The sequence below is a fragment of the Caretta caretta genome, chromosome 2, assembly GCF_965140235.1.
Source record: "Caretta caretta isolate rCarCar2 chromosome 2, rCarCar1.hap1, whole genome shotgun sequence".
NCBI lineage: Eukaryota > Metazoa > Chordata > Testudines > Cheloniidae > Caretta > Caretta caretta.
The window spans coordinates 83,257,056-83,274,156 of NC_134207.1; the positions used below are offsets into that span (position 1 = coordinate 83,257,056).

At 40.4% G+C, this 17,101-nt stretch overlaps 1 protein-coding gene across 9 annotated transcripts in view; it reads right to left on the reverse strand.

Annotated features, from left to right (window-relative positions):
• The window catches only part of GREB1L (GREB1 like retinoic acid receptor coactivator), a 227,626-nt gene that overhangs the window by 110,759 nt on the left and 99,766 nt on the right, over positions 1 to 17,101 (reverse strand). For 8 of the 9 annotated variants that reach the window (XM_048840428.2, XM_048840432.2, XM_048840433.2 and 5 more), the window contains one exon: positions 14,950 to 15,061. The exons of the other annotated variant lie outside the window; for it this stretch is intronic. The gene's annotated coding sequence lies outside the window, so the exon portion shown is untranslated. The remainder of the gene's footprint in view (positions 1 to 14,949; positions 15,062 to 17,101) is intronic. 9 annotated transcript variants of the gene reach the window in all.

The following is a 17,101-nucleotide window of genomic DNA, read 5'->3' on the forward strand; positions in this document are numbered from 1 at the left end:
AGCCAGCATGGATTCACCAAGGGAAGGTCATGCCTGACTAATCTAATCGCCTTCTATGATGAGATTACTGGTTCTGTGGACGAAGGGAAAGCAGTGGATGTATTGTTTCTTGACTTCAGCAAAGCTTTTGACACGGTCTCCCACAGTATTCTTGTCAGCAAGTTAAGGAAGTATGGGCTGGATGAATGCACTATAAGGTGGGTAGAAAGCTGGCTAGATTGTCGGGCTCAACGGGTAGTGATCAATGGCTCCATGTCTAGTTGGCAGCCGGTATCAAGTGGAGTGCCCCAGGGGTCGGTCCTGGGACCGGTTTTGTTCAATATCTTCATAAATGATCTGGAGGATGGTGTGGATTGCTCTCTCAGCAAATTTGCGGATGATACTAAACTGGGAGGAGTGGTAGATACGCTGGAGGGCAGGGATAGGATACAGAAGGACCTAGACAAACTGGAGGATTGGGCCAAAAGAAATCTGATGAGGTTCAATAAGGATAAGTGCAGGGTGCTGCACTTAGGACGGAAGAACCCAATGCACAGCTACAGACTAGGGACCGAATGGCTAGGCAGCAGTTCTGCGGAAAAGGACCTAGGGGTGACAGTGGACGAGAAGCTGGGTATGAGTCAGCAGTGTGCCCTTGTTGCCAAGAAGGCCAATGGCATTTTGGGATGTATAAGTAGGGGCATAGCGAGCAGATCGAGGGACGTGATCGTTCCCCTCTATTCAACATTGGTGAGGCCTCATCTGGAGTACTGTGTCCAGTTTTGGGCCCCACACTACAAGAAGGATGTGGATAAATTGGAGAGAGTCCAGCGAAGGGCAACAAAAATGATTAGGGGTCTGGAGCACATGACTTATGAGGAGAGGCTGAGGGAGCTGGGATTGTTTAGCCTGCAGAAGAGAAGAATGAGGGGGGATTTGATAGCTGCTTTCAACTAGCTGAAAGGGGGTTCCAAAGAGGATGGCTCTAGACTGTTCTCAATGGTAGCAGATGACAGAACGAGGAGTAATGGTCTCAAGTTGCAGTGGGGGAGGTTTAGATTGGATATTAGGAAAAACTTTTTCACTAAGAGGGTGGTGAATCACTGGAATGCGTTACCTAGGGAGGTGGTAGAATCTCCTTCCTTAGAGGTTTTTAAGGTCAGGCTTGAAAAAGCCCTGGCTGGGATGATTTAATTGGGAATTGGTCCTGCTTCGAGCAGGGGGTTGGACTAGATGACCTTCTGGGTTCCCTTCCAACCCTGATATTCTATGATTCTATGACTGTGATATGGGGTCCACATAAGTACCAAGACGGACTGCTGTCTTCATTCTAGTTGTAAAGTGCCATGCATACATACAGTGATGGTAAAACATTGTTAGGGAGGTCGGGTGGGGAAGGAGGTACTGGAAAGTTGACTTCCTTACTGGAGCAGAACTAAGGTTGTTATGACCTATCTGTGGCATATATTTGTACGTGTGGTGGGTGAAATCTTGACTCCAATGGAGTCAATAGCAAAACTCCATTGACTTCAACGGGGGCAGGATTTCACCTAGTATGTACAGTTAAGTTGATTAATATTTCATTTCTTTGCTTCCAAAATGTGTGGCATCATCTTTGACTCATACAATATTTATGTATCTATATAATTTCAACAAAAATAACTATTAGAATGCCATATTAAAAAAACTGAACTTCTGAAAGTCTCAAAATTCAGAAGTAAGTTTCCAAAAAACAGCTTTAAAGCTTAATCCTGCCCATGCTCCCAACCACACTTATACTATGCTAAATATGGATCTATGATAAGCATCATGACTATTTTCAAATTCTGGAAATTATTAATAATCAAGTAATGCACTTTATACATAGGACAACTCTCCTCTACCTGTAACAGTCATAGTCTGTTTAAGCTATTGTGGAAAATGAGGTACAGTAGGGTCTGCATAAATAGCTTTGTTGGTGGATGGTGATGTCATAGAACTACACCAGGAGACTGATTAATATAAGTATAGCAGCATTTCTAGTTTGCTGAGAGAAAGTAGGTAAGACAGATTGGGCACTGTGGTTTATAGCGGAATGGTGGATAAAGGATGGTGTTTGTGAACTGCAAGATGTAAAAATGTTGGTCTGGTCATTGCAAGACAGTGAGTTAGGAGAGAGACTTGTTTTCAATTTTTTCTGGCAGGTGGACAGTATATAGGGCTTCCCAGCCCAAATGGGGTGCCCACTGACAATTCTTGGCCTAACAGCACTAATAAAGGAGGAGCCTGGCTGAACTGAGCAGGGTAGTTTCTGCTGTGATAGAAGGGGAAAGCTAGCTCCCAAGGAGTTAATCCCTTAGAGCAGGAAAGATATAACAAGGCAGCTGACTTCTTAAAGCCTGAGGCAATTAGGACAGCTGGGCCTTGTTTGGAGTTCAAGGGAACTTTAAAAGGGCAGGGCTCCTCAGAAAAGAAGAAGTAGGAAAGCCTCTGCAAGGAATGGGAGTCTGGGTAGGTCCTAACGTTCAGCACCCTGCACAACAAGCCATTGTCTAAATTAGTTTGCCTAATTTAGATTATTTGTTTGAGCTCCCTCCAAAAAACTATGGCATCTTAAGTGATTCAGAAGATTAGTAACCTTTGTGTTTCTTCTACTGAACATACTAATAGAGGCATGGTTCTATTGGGAATTTTATTTTCTTCCCCTTAAATAATGTGTGGGTAATTCATGGGGCTGACAGTGGGTCATTCACAAGGACTGAACCACAACACTGCCAGAGACAACAGTAATAATAATGGTAATAATAATAATATTCAATACTTAAAATAGTTTACCTCTTCTAAAGCACAGTACAAACACAAGCAGGGCTGTTGTCACATGCCCAAATTCTGCAGAGGAGCAGAGAATGAGTAGCGACTATCAGCATTTTTTTAAGGGTTGCTCTTCTCTATCAGCAGGAGGTGATGGCAGCTCCCCCATATCTCTCCCTCCCTTATGCTCAAGCACCCAACACATGTTGGCAAGCCTGAGGGAGAAATACAGATTTATGAAACATCAGGTTAGGATGGCCTTAGCTCACCTCTTTTGGCAGGAGAAGAAGAGAGGAGAAAATGATGCTGAAGGGTTATAGGAGTACTAGCTTGCTAGGTGTGGAGAAGGAAAACCAGAGCACAGTACAGAACTAGCAAATATTTGGAATCTGCCTGGAGTGAATTTGAGGTGCTTGCTTCAGAGTGAAAAAAAGCAAGAGGACTAAGAGGGAAAAGATCAGACTGTAACAGGGGAATTAAAAAATAATTAAGATTTGCCATATGGGTTCCAGATACACTGCAGCCAGGGTGGTGCAGTAAAGAGACTGGGGAAAAGGATAAAATAACAGGATTTGACAGAGTGAAGAGGGAAAGCAACAAGAAAGGTCTGGTTTTAAGGACACATACCTGATGTGCCTGATTTAAAATGCTGCTGCAGAGACATAACCCCACCCCGAAGCCTACCAAGGGGTTGTTGATAGTTTCACTTGGACCTGTACAGTCCTGGCTACAGCCCTGGACAAGAAGCAAGATGCTGGAATACTGGTTCTTACAGGAGAAATGAAATGGAGAAGAATGGTGGGTAGGTGGCCCAAAATGAGGATGATTTACACATTAGCACGGCAAGAATGCACAGTATGAGTAAGGGTTAGGGAAAAGTGTCTCTACCATTGTAAATATAAAACTTAGACACCTTTACATTGTGTCTCTGAGATACAGGAAACTGCTGCAGAATTCACCTTTTGCCAGAGAACTGAGATCTAGAATCTCAGCTGTCATTTTAAAAAATATTATGCAGTTGGTACTCCTCACAAAATCATGAATTTTACACTACTATTTATACAGCCAGTCAGTTCAGTCAAGCTCCTATTAGGGCCACTAGACCAGCATTTCCCGCATGCGGCCACCGTGGCCACATACAGTCACTAGCAGATTTTTCTGGGCCTTAACAACCTCCTGGGTGGAGATGGGGTGGTGGGGGGGCATGGCAAAGCAGTGGCCCCTCCCTGCAGCCCCTAGCTGTTGCTCCTGGATGCACTGCCTTGGAGTTTGCTTGGATCGGCCCCCTGCACTGCGCAGCCTCCTGGGGCCTTCAGGCAGCAACTCTGCAGACATGTGGGGCTGCTGTATGCAGTGGGGGAGGAACCTTGGACTCTGCACCTGACCCATCTTCCTCCCCTTCCCCCGGGGTTCCAGTGGTGGGGCTCCGGCAGGGCTGGCCTTACAGGTGAGCGACCACACAGCACACTGTAGTCAAAGGGCAAGGAGCAGGGTGAGCCTGGGGTGCAAGGGCGCAGAAGAGAGCTCTGGGTTACGGGCGGACATAGCGGGCAATGGGGGTGGGGAGATGTTTCTATTGTGTTTAGGTCCAGTAAAGAATAGAGATAACTGTACATTATTTTTATTATTGAGTCTGCATAAAAAACAAATAAATAAATTGCAATGATTTGGACATGTATATATGCATATTTGTTTTTCCTAAAGTTAAATTAAGTATTTTAAGAAAAACTGTCAGAGTGGCCACCAGCAAGAGTTGGTGGCCACACTCTGAGGCCACCAAAAATTTTATTGAGAGCCCCTCCTCTAGACCAAGGATCATCATTGTGCGAGGACAACTCCTTATGGGCCTGGAAGCTAACACACTATTTAGCCCATGGAAAAAAATGCCAGTGAAGCCAAAGGTTTTGTAGAAATGTTTTTTTTTTTGTGCTTTAGTTGCCTCAAATCTTATCCCCACTGCCTGTAGTAAGACTCCGTCATAAAAGTGCTGAATTTCCTTGCATCCCCTAAAGTCTGCGTTCATCTTCACCTCCCAAACTCTGTCATTCTTGAGAGTACTTCTTTGCAAATAAAATGTTTTTTGCTTCTGCCCCATCATCACTATCTGCCAGGCAATGATTATGTCCATCACTATCACACCTTTTCAGAGGAGGGCTATAGAGTTTCCTTCCAGTTGCCATTTTCAGTTCTATCCCACTGAATAAAAGGATGAATTGAGGTAGTAGCTGGAATGAAAGGGAGACCAGGGAGAGGGAAAATCATCTGTCCTTTCAGTCACCCTGTGCAAGATCTTATTATAGCTTTATATCAGTGGATTTTGACCTGGAAAGGGCAAAAAAATATTGCATATGAAAAACAGCTTAGGAAAACATAATTTGGTAAAAAGAGACTGATAGACAAGCCAAGGGCCAGAGATGAGAGAAGACGAAAGAGTGCTATTGCTCATTATGGGACGTTATGGAAGTTAAGGTGGGAGACTGAAATTTGAGAACAAAATGAGTAACTGGTCAAACAAGAGCTCACAGATGGTTTTCTTTAAAGTGGTTTGGTGAATTGAAGAGAATTTCTGAAGAAAAATAAAAGGTCCTCATATACCTCTACGATTTCCAGGAAGAGCAAATTCGCCTCCTGTAACCTGAAAGTTAATATATCCCTGTAAGATAAAATTTCAGCAGAAATCCATTCTTTAAGAGGAGTAGTGCATACAAGTCAAGTTCATCCATGGTTTGCTGAAATTCCTCTCTCCCTCAGACACATTTTACACCGAGAATGAGAATATGGCTATGGCTTTGGAGCTCCAGGTCCTACAGCATCATGACTATGTTGTGCTGTCTGTTGAACAGGGGAGGTCTTGGGACCCTGCCAGCACTGGAGAGTGCAAAAGCACAACAGAATGGAACCAATCTCTCACATGTAATAGTGATATTCAATAGCTGAAAACTTCACTGTATAGCATTTACAGGCAGCAGGAAGATTTCCTTAATTCCTGCACCAACAGACCAGGAGAGCTGGATGGGGTCTTTGAGCTCACACCACAGGTCTAGATACTGAGGTCCTGTAACAGAACAGAGAAGCAGACATGTTTGAGATTCCCATCACCTGCTCCCTAACAAGGAAACTTTTTAATGCCAGGAGTCATTGACAGTGCAACATTGATTTACTCATGGGGACAACCCATGATTTGCAGCAGTCTTCATCATTCCAGCTTCCTTGTCTTTCATTAAGGGGGAAAATTAGAGCTAACAACATTTAACATTTAAAAAGGATTCATTTTCTAGGGCTGTATCTCAAACTGTCCAGTGAAGAACACATCAAAATATGTAGTGGCTTGCTCACCATGACTGCAGACCAGCTTCCTTTCAACTCTTAGAAGAGCCTTGTCGTTTAAAGCAAGGATCTCAACTGCATGGTCTGTGCAGTCCCACTGCTTTCAACTGGCTCGCACAGTTGTAAGACATTGGAATTTAGTAGCTAACATCATTGCTGATGCATACAGAGGAACAGAACCTCGTTCTCTCATAGTGCTACAGTATTGGCTCTGCAGTGCCAGCAGGAGTAAAAAGCAGTTAAAAGATTATTTTAGTCAGAAAAGCAGGCAGGCATACCTCTGAACACACATACAATAAGATTTGTTGAATAGGAAAGTGTGTTGTTACTAAGTAACTTTTCAGGGTAAAACCATGCATTAAGTGAAGGCCCTGCTAAGGAATAAATCAGGTCATCGGTATAAACTAGATATACACACCAGTTGGCCTCTGGGTGGGTCATGACCTCAAAGGCTATGAAGAGGAATTGAGGTGGGGTTTTTGATGAAGTTAGGGGTGGTTGTTTTTTAAGCAATTTTACAATTGCCCTGATAACAAATGCAAAGTCTGATGCAAACACCCTACTCTAGCTTGGATATATCAAAGTTCTTACCTGGTTTTTAGCCTAATAATGTAACAGAGTTCTCTAAAATGCATAATCTGAGGATCTGATCTAGTCTAACCCTGAGGAAAAATTTTCTTTCAAAAGAAAAGAAGTTTCGTTGGCAAAAGCACTGAGCTACTCCTGGGTCTATTTACGGCTTTTATACCTCAAAGGGAAGCTCATAGGGAAAGGAAGACCAAAAACTGTTTATACTGTAACATATTTGGAATTTTCTGTTTAGCTTATATCTAGTAATTTGTATGGTTTCACCCATACAGTACCATCCCTTTTACTTGATGTTCTGGATGGAGTTTTGTTTTTAAAACATTTTCCTTTCCTACAGTAGGGTACCATTAGGTTCTCTCTCTTTATTTTTACCATGCAAACACATAAAGCAGAGGTGACAACAGTTAGCAAATAGTTTGACCTTGTCAGAGTTAAAAGTGGAGGTTTTTAAGTCTAAAGGAGGTAACCAGCCTTGTCCCTAGCAATCGGAAAAAAGGCTTGCTTACTAAGGAAACAGGTCAGGAGGACCACTCAAATTTGGGAGTATTCTCATTACCAGAATTTTTTCTTACCTCACTAACATTTGAAGAGTCTTTTTCAGTGTGGTTTTGGTCAAAAGTCAGTAGATTCTCACCTAATCATAATACATGGGGTCATACAGAGTCCAATATAGCAGAGAATAATCTACACCCCTGTCCTATGATAAGCAACAAAGGCAAAGAATTCAATAGCAAAGTCTTGTCCAGCAAAATCGTTCACAGTAGTGGACAACACAGTGAGATCCAGCTTGTTTTCATTTTGTATTTTGAAAATGTGTCACTATGCTCCGTAGTAATTTTATGTAGTTTAGGTAGTCCCATATAGAGCTTTGTGTACAAAATCAGATGTAGTTCATAATCTTATCTACACTGCTTGAGTCTTCAAAACTGAGCTGGGAATCTTCTAGTGTGACGTCTGTGCTTTCCACTTCCTGGCCAGGAAATATTACAAGATGAGAATCTTTGCTGATATTTCAGGACTTCAGGTTATGATCTCAGTCAAACCAGGGGTCACATCCTTGGGCCCATTCCAACCCCTTTGTGTTGCTCTTGCGACAGAAAGGGACAGGAAAGCTGGTGTAACCAACCAGCTGGTTATTCTGAGGGATCGGACATCCCTGGATGGCACAGAGATGATTTAGGAATGAAGCACATTGCAAGATTCATGGAATGCAGTTTTCCTTAGTAAATAGGCACAACAACAATAGAAGGAAGGAAAAGAAAAACATTAACTCCACCAGTTTATTTATGTGTACACTCAACATAAGCTATCATAGAGCAAAAACACTAGGCATGGTTTGTGTGAAGGATGGTACTTGTGTCTGCACAGAAGTGATGTGGTGCTAAAAGAACTTAAGACACACATACATACAGAGTACTTTCCGATTTAAAGTCAAATTAAATTTATAACATTGGACCAAATTCTGTTGTCCTTAAAAGAGCAAAACAGTCATTGAAGTGATTCCTGAGTTTTGCTCAATTTTAATGCAAACATTTTGACTATGAAATGAATGAATGAATAACTTTAAATATTGTAACATGAAAGTACATGTTATGTGCATACTATATTTTATACAGAATCATAGAAATGACCTCAAGAGGTCATCTAGCCTTTCCCCCCTGTGTTGAGGAAGGACCAGCATACCTAGACCATCCCTGACAGGCATTTGTCTAACCTGTTCTTAAAAACTTCCAAATGACAGGGATTTCACAATCTCCTTAGTTAGTCTGTTCCAGTGTTTAATTCTCCTTATATGGAGAAAGTTTCCCCAGCCCCAAAAGCTAACCTAAATCTCCCTAGTTGCAAACTAAGACAATTACACTCTGGTCTAAGGGCTGCTCAAACGGTACGTCTACACTCCTTGCAAAGATTTGGTAGAATACATACACGTCACATACCCCTAGTAGTGTAGACGATGAAGCACTGCTCAGGTAAGTAAAGACATGCCAGAATCTTACAGTATTTCCCTTACACGGCTCTCTACGTGACCAAGCAGTGCCTCCCTGTCTATACCGTAGTATAGCATTGTGTTGTTTCCCCACTGGTGGAGTCCTTTTCCTCTGAAGCGAAAGGCTCCGGTAGCAAGGAAAGGCTCTGATGGAGAGGAGACAGTAGGGAAAGGCTCCTGCAGCTGCGTGTTGGTGGAGCCTTTCCCTGCTGCTGTGAGGAACAGTTCTGACAGGAGGGAGCTGCCAGAGCCTTTCCCTACCGACTCCTCTGCCAGAGCCTTTCACTACCCACATGTAGCTACACACCACATGTGGATGCAGCTCACTTTTCACTGTGGCTTGTAGCTTACACATACCCTCAGGGGTTCTCACAACATAATTATGGTGGCCTCAGAATGTGGCCACGAACTCTTGCTGGTGGCTGCTCTCAGACTTTTTCCTAAAATATTTAATTAACCTTAGAAAAAACAAATAAATATGCACATATACAGGTCCAATCAGTGTAATTTATTTATGTGGGGTTTTTTTGCAGACCTAATAATAAAAATAATGTACAGTTGTATGTATTCTTTACTGGATCTAAACAGAATACAAACACAAATAAGGTGCTTTGCTTGTTCCTGTCTTTTGTTCTTGGTTGGTTGGTTGTTTTTTGCTTTTTCGGTTGCTCTTTTTATGAGTTGCTAGCTAGTAAGTCTGCTTCTGTGAAGAGTGATATTTGTATGTTTGCTAATATCACTTTTCACAGCAGCAGACCTGACAGCTAGAAGATAGTGTAAAGTGATATTAACAAACATACAAATACCACTTTTCACAACAGACTTACTCAGGCCTGGTAAGCCAGAGGACAAATTAAGCCTTGAATGGGGAGGTGGGTAGGGAGGCAGCAAGAGGTCAGGGGAGGCAGCCGGATCCAGGGACGATGGGGTGGTGAGCCCGGGGCTAGGGCCAGAGGCCGCAGCCGTAGGATGGAGGCTGCTGCTGTGTGGCCGGAGGACAGAGCCTGCCACCCCAGAGCTGAAGCCAGAAGCCTGAGCCCCACCATCCCTGGGAAGGTGGGGAACTCACACTGGCTGCCTGCTCCTCTGGTGTTTGTGGCTTCGCTGCTCACCCCCCCAAATCACTGCCCAAGAGGCTGTGGCCATAAGAAAAGCCCCTGGTGGCCGCATTTGAGAAATGCTGCGTATATGCTACAGCCAATGGCATACAGTGTAGACCGGGGTCCCCAACGCGGTGCCCGCTGGCGCCATGGCACCCACCAGGGCATTTCTGTGTGCCCGCAGGACACCCCACTGCTGAAATGCCGCCGAGAAGCGTTGCAGTTTCTCAGCGGCATTTTGGTGGTGGGGTGTGGGGTGCCCACCACAGTCTTCTGGGAATAGCAATATGCTATTTCCACAAGAAAGTTTGGGGACCACTGGTGTAGACATACCTTATGTTAGAGACTTTGGCTGGTCTGTAATAGACAGAAAGGACTGAAAATGCAGCCCAGGATCAGTCTTTCAACTACACTCATTCTTTTCTAAGCACACGCGCTTTATCGTACTATGCTGGCAGCAGGTAGGGTGTGGGGCACATGAGCTCCTGCATCAGGCTTTATGCCACTTCAGCATTTTCCTTACACTGGTGTTTATTTATTCTTCCAAGAAGAATTAGACAAATTTTGTGGCCAAAATGGGCCAGAAGTGAGGTGTGGCACAAACTGGCCATATTGCATGTAACGATCTGATACATTGTATCTTACACCTCCTTTTCATCTACTAATTGTGTAATTCTACCGAAAACACGATCAAGGTTTGTTCTCTCATGTTCCCCCTCTAAAAATAAATTTGAAAACAAACAAACAAAAAATCCACAAAGTAATTCTTAAAAAAAAAAAATTCAAACAACTCAGAGAAATCAAATTGCCACGTCTAACAGGCTTGGATAAAGTAAGCAAATTTATTAGCAATTCCTTACAGCCTTGTGTAAAAACAATGCAATGCTAATAAATACTTTTCTCCTTGTTTTTAATCAGGCTTCAAAAAAGTATCACTGAAGGAGTTAGAAAACACATCTTTGACTTAGTGTTTGTGCCAGACTACTTATAAATTCAGTTCTGACTGGATCCTCAACTGCTTATAAATAAGAATTGTTCAGAAACAATTCTCTTCAAATGCATAAACGTCATCTTTCTCCAAAATTCTTCATTAAAAAAATGAACAGAACAAAAGTACATTTTGTCCTTTACTTTTAGTATGTGATACTCCACTACAGTCTTCTGCAGTCAACAGGCATATTAACAAATCACACTTCTTTTAAGCATGTTCAGCCATTGCTCCAAACAACAAAATAAAATTATTGGACATCTGTTTTCAGGGCCATTTCTTTGCCAAAAACAGTGCGCTAATAAAGCGAACAAAGAAAATATGGGTATACAGAGATCTTAAAAACCACAAAACTCAAAACTATGTCAAGGTTAATGCTGGATGAGCAATTTTCTGTGAAACAGCCTTACACTGTTGAGTAATAGTGGCCACATGGTTCATTTCATTTCTATTAAATAAATCCTTCTCTCTCATTATTTTCTGGTGGAAATGATCAGAAAATGCAGAATGTTTTGTGGATTTCTTCCTAATGGCTTTTTCTTATTTATTCTTCTATGTAACATGCATTTATCGTGTGTCAAGGTTGAGTCTTTACTTTCTCTTTTCCCAGAAATACCAGAAATTCTTCTGTAGAATAAACAAATCGGTCAAGAATATCTGGAACTACCAGAGGCTGTGAGAGATCAAAGATGCAAATCATTAGTAGGCACCATGCGACGTTCCAAGGTGTCACAGGAGACCAGTTTTTCTGACACAGAAGCAACCCAACAGAACAAAACTAAAACAGTAAATACAGGGAAGCTTCTTAAAAAGTATAGCCATCTGCATTTGTGTTACCTCTCTCAGCTAAGACCACCTCAGCAATCCCAAGACAAACAATTATTTTCAGGATTTATATTTGTTTTCTAAACTATAAAATGTCATGCAATGGTTCATGATAGGAAAAAAAAAACAGTTTTTAACTAAAAAATTAAACCAAACAAATGTATGTAATATAGGAATGAATACACAATCTCAAATGCTCGTATTGTTCCTGTTATAGTCATCATTCACTTTGCTAACTAGTGCATTTGGGTTTTGCAGATGAGAGGAAGAAGAAATTATACAGGACTAAATTATTTACTTTAGACATTTTGCTGTGCAACTTCTACTCATTTTTCCCCAAAATAAAATTTCTTAATGGTATTTACAATCTAGACATAATGTAGCTGCCACACAACCATCACTTAGTCATAATTCCCACATATAGGCTCCATTCACCCTTTTATTCATTAAGATAAAACTCCATTAAATGTCAGCATCCAATAGGAAGAAAATACACCTCACCATACTTTACCTTGCATATTTACACAATAGAATATAAATGCTAACTGTAAAACTTTCTTTCTAGCAGGTCAAACTCCATTAAAAAAAACTAATACCTTATACGGTACTTATGGAGCACTTTTCATCAGTGGATGGCTAAGTACTTTACAGAGGTCTATATGATCTCCATTTTATATATGTTAAGTGTCATTGTTACAAACAATATTAAAGATCGTAGCACAACTTCTGGTTCAGTCTAATCTATGCCTTTTCTAATATGTACGTGAACTTGGATGGATACAAGTTCCTATATATGTATTTGTAAGAATCTAGCTTTGTATTTAGAGACAGTGGTAGTCTGTTGCAAGCCTGGAGAAGTCAGGTCCATCCAGTTTCTATGATAAAATCCAGCCCACTCTCTTGGGTAAATAACATTTTTTTTATCTTTTACTATAGACTAGTTTATCATTATTTTGTTGTACAGAAATTCAACACTAATTGGTGGAGGCCTGGAAAATCAAAGTGAAGGCTGACATTTCAACTTGCTGTGCCTCCTCCATGCACACTCCTCAGACATATGCCTCATCCTAAACTCATCAGGAGACAATGGGGTATCAAGAAAATTTAATAGCGTGTGCCAGTTTTGAAGCAAACTTAAGTGTTATTTAAACAGGGATTGTGTTTAATAGGCAATTTGCATTTTAGTAGGTTACCCTTTTCCAAGATATTTGTTTAAAGTTGCCTTAACCTTGATATAAATCATGCCAAACATCTGTATACATTACTTTTAAAGGTGTAATAATTAAACCTTTTGGACAACCGTGCTTCACAAAAAAGACAAGCATTTCTTTTTTCTATATGAAACTATATATATTTGATTCCTATTCTTTCATAGCTACACAGATTATTTCATTGCCACGCTTTCTGGTGTATTCTTGTAAAGATCAAGACAGTGCAGTTGTTATAACAACAATACCATCACCTCCTGTCTTCTGAACACCTATTTCTTCCTACTGTGACTATGATTGCTTGTATAAGATGGTAGGGTCAAAATCTGAGACCTTGGTTCTGAGCTGCGGCAAAACTCTTTTCTACCACACGCATATACTCTTTCCTCCACCCCCTTCCCTGTAAAGAGGGCAACCTTTACTACATTTTCTTTTCTTATATTTTACAAGATCTTGACTCTGACATTGGTTTCCTATCTGCTTCAGTGAAAAGTGTTGAGAATTAATTACTTGTGGATAATAAAAAAAGATAATGCCAAATAAATTATAGGCATTCCTTAGTCAAAAACTATTTTTCTCTTTCATTCAAGTACACAGAACAAATTATATAAACAAATAAAAGCTTAGTTTAACAAGTTTAAACATTCACTGAACAAGTATTAATGGATTAAAATCAGCTACAGTTTAGACTGGACTATATGCTGGTAAATTAAGATTTTCCTCTTACAAGAAACACACAGAGAATCTACAGAAGCTAAGAAGCCTCCCTAAGGAATAGAAATCTTTAATTTATAAATAAAAAATTTCCTTTCAGCTTTTTCAAATATTTTGCTCACTGTGTTTACGTTGATATCAAAGGAGAAAAGCTCAGAAAATAAACAGTTCAGAATTCTTTTCAAACAGAGAAACATTACAATGATATTCATTTGGGAAGCTGAAGTATGCTTAAACGGTCCTTTCAGACCTGTAATGACTGCACTATGATAGCTGACAACATTTGGTAAGGATTATCCTTTCATTTAGACAAAAGCAAGCATTCTGTAGATAAATCAGCACTTTTTGCCATCAGACTCATAAAACCTTTTCACAACATAGATTTTCAAGAGAATCCTTTAAGGTTTTAGGATGCTGCTCCTTTTACTAAGTAACAAAATACACCCCATGGTGTCTCATTGACCCCACTCAGCTGTCCTTTGACCTCTTCAATTGTTGTCGCCTAACTTCAGGGGCCACAGAATTTGCCTCCCGTATCAAAAAGTCTAATATTGCTTCCTCCTAGCACCTGGTGAAACAAAATGCAAGAGGCTTTTTTTCCCCTCTCAGACTACTACTATGTTCCAGATGTTCCCAGCTACAATGTTACAGAGAGCAGGTTTTGGTATCTGTGTGGTAACCATGAAGCAACAATTAGGACCTGGACTGTGGCAATGACCCTCTTGCTCTATTGGGCCTCAGTGCAGCCCCTGCCCCAAGGATATAACAGGTCATAAAACAGGAATAGATCTTTGGCCTCCTGGAAATGCTGGGTCATTTAAATACAACAAGAAACTATAGGAGTCCAATGTACTATTTTGAATAAGTCAAGCCTCTCCCAATCAGAAAATACTACTGTGAAGCTCTCAATTGGAAGTGCACATCTATTTTTATAAACTGTAAAATTCAACTAGAGAACTCAAATTCTCCACCCAAATTGTTTTAACTCTTCTGAGATTGCAGAAAAAAACACACAGCATGTGTGTGTGTAGTATATACATATATGCACACAACTTCCTAAGCATTCATTTGGCTAGCAGAGTTTGGAAACTTGCAGAGTTATGAGGTCAAACATCAAGTAAAGGATGGCAGTGAAATCAAACAATTATAACAAAATAATAAAGTTGAGGCTATTTCTGATATGTAGAAAAGAACGTATTTGGCAATACTGATAAGCCTTTTCTAGCGAACCTCTTTTAATTAAGTGAATCGATTAATGTTTTGAGGGTTTTTTTTTTTGGGGGGGGAGATTGGAATAAGTGCATCACAATAGTACCAAAACAGAACAGCTTTTCACAGTTCCTATTTCTCAAAACACAGATTTAAAAAAGTGGACGTTGAAGACAAAGAGATATAAAAACAAACATCACATATTCTGTATAATGCATGAGGTAAGTACAGTACCTTCTTGTATTCTTTTAACCTTTTTGAAATGCATTCATGATTAAGGGTTGTAGCTAAGAGTTTAGGGTAACCCGCTGCCACGTTATCTAGGTCGTTTAAAGTTCTTAAACACCTGCAAAATAATGAGGAGGGAAAAAAACAAAATAATTGATGGCAGTTCAGATCCAACATATTATACAGTTAGCAACAAGACATTAAAACCTGCCTCAACAGGACATTAAAACCAGCCTATCAAAGTTCACATATGGCAAAACTGGTCAGTACAGAGATTTTCTCAGATAGATCCTGTTCCTAATTATATGTTTACAGACCCTACAGCACTTTCTTCACTTTACGCACGAGCTGACAAAAAGAAGAAAAATGTTTTGGTTTTTTTAAATAGCCATATAATCTATATGGCACTTTCTGCAGTATGTCTGTGGCTCCTTCTATGCCATTAAACAACGAAGGACAATCCTCCAACAAAATCCGTTCCTTCTGCAGAGTAAGGATCTGATCCATCACTACTGAGGTCAAATGGAACTTTGCTACTCACTGCAATGGTAACAGGATTAGGACCTAGTACTGCAAAAAATAATCACTTAAAGGAAAAATTCTCCAAGCAGAGAACAATCAGTACTTGGTGATAACCTAAGGAGATTACTTTTCAGACATATTGCTTTTAATAATATATCTTTATGTCTGTTTAGGGTATACAGTAATGACCAAAAATTATTTCCAGACAAAAATTAAGTCAAAGGATGGATTGCTGATTTCTCCCCTCCCCCACACGCAAACTGCTTCTGTAAAGATAATTTAAGCAAAAATTCTATTTAATACAAGATAAATATACTTAAAATGCCCAAGAGGATGGCAACAGGGCTGTGGCAAACAGCAAGTAAAAATGTCAAGTTCTAAAACATGTATTTAGGGGAGGGATAGCTCAGTGGTTTGAGCATTGGCCTGCTAAACCCAGGGTTGTGAGTTCAATCCTTGAGGGGGCCATTTAGGGATCTGGGGCAAAAATTGGGTATTGGTCCTGCTTTGAGCAGGGGGTTGGACTAGATGACCTCCTGAGGTCCCTTCCAACCCTGATATTCTATTACTATACATAAGATTTGTTATCAGAAGAGAAAACCTTAAATAGACTTCTTGTTGAGTGGGTTATATCTCCACACAAGCGCCTCCTAGTCACTCCAGTCAATTCATTTTCTTTACAATAATGGGCCACACTGCAGGCAGATTTTAAAGGAGAACTTTCCTAACTGGTTGCAAGTGGGATATTCTGCTTAAAGCTGATGGCACAACTTGACCCAATATTGTCAGATAACGTATAAAATAATTTTAGAAAGCACATTAATAATACAAAAACATGTCTCTGAAATGAAATAAAAATTTTTCCCAACAATATAATTGAGTTTCTTCTTCTTTTCCACAATCCTAAAAAAGGAATGGGTTGTAAAAGATTGAAACTCTGTTCCTTATATTTCTTATTTTAGTCAGGAGAAATGTGTTTCACTGTAACACAAAAAAAGCCTACACATTCCCCTGGACTCTAGTTCTTACTCTGAGCTGCACTACCTCACCATGCTACAAACAGGAAGTCTATCACAGATGGTCAATAAGATTAAACCACATCATTTCTGACCAAACCATAAGACTCCGCAAAGAATTTAATGATTTTTAACAGTCCCGTAATCCAATTCGAACAGCTCTCGGGTCTGAAATTGCTATGTTTTGGCCACGTGCTGAACATTTCACCTGCTAGTAATGACATTTTTGTATTTTCTTCTAATTACACCCAAAGCTAAGACCTTTGGCCCTAGGCCACAGACCTCTATTCAGGCTGCACACATCCTCTTAAATGCCCTGATCCTTTGTTGTCACTCTTAGTCTTTCATCTATTATTTACACCCATTGAGAAGAGAGATACTCCACCATTTGTGAAGCTTTAAACCTTCTAATCATCTTAATTTCTTTGCCTTTCAACCCGTGCTTCCCCTCGTGGACTAACGCCAAACAATGTGACAAAATAATTTTTCAAGCCAACATCCGCCTAGATCCCTCCCCACCCCTCGTCATATATTGGCTCCTCTGTAAGTAAAAACTCATTTTGTCCTTATCTGACTGGATCTGCAAACTGGGACCTTCGCAGCTTTAAAAAAAAATTTTT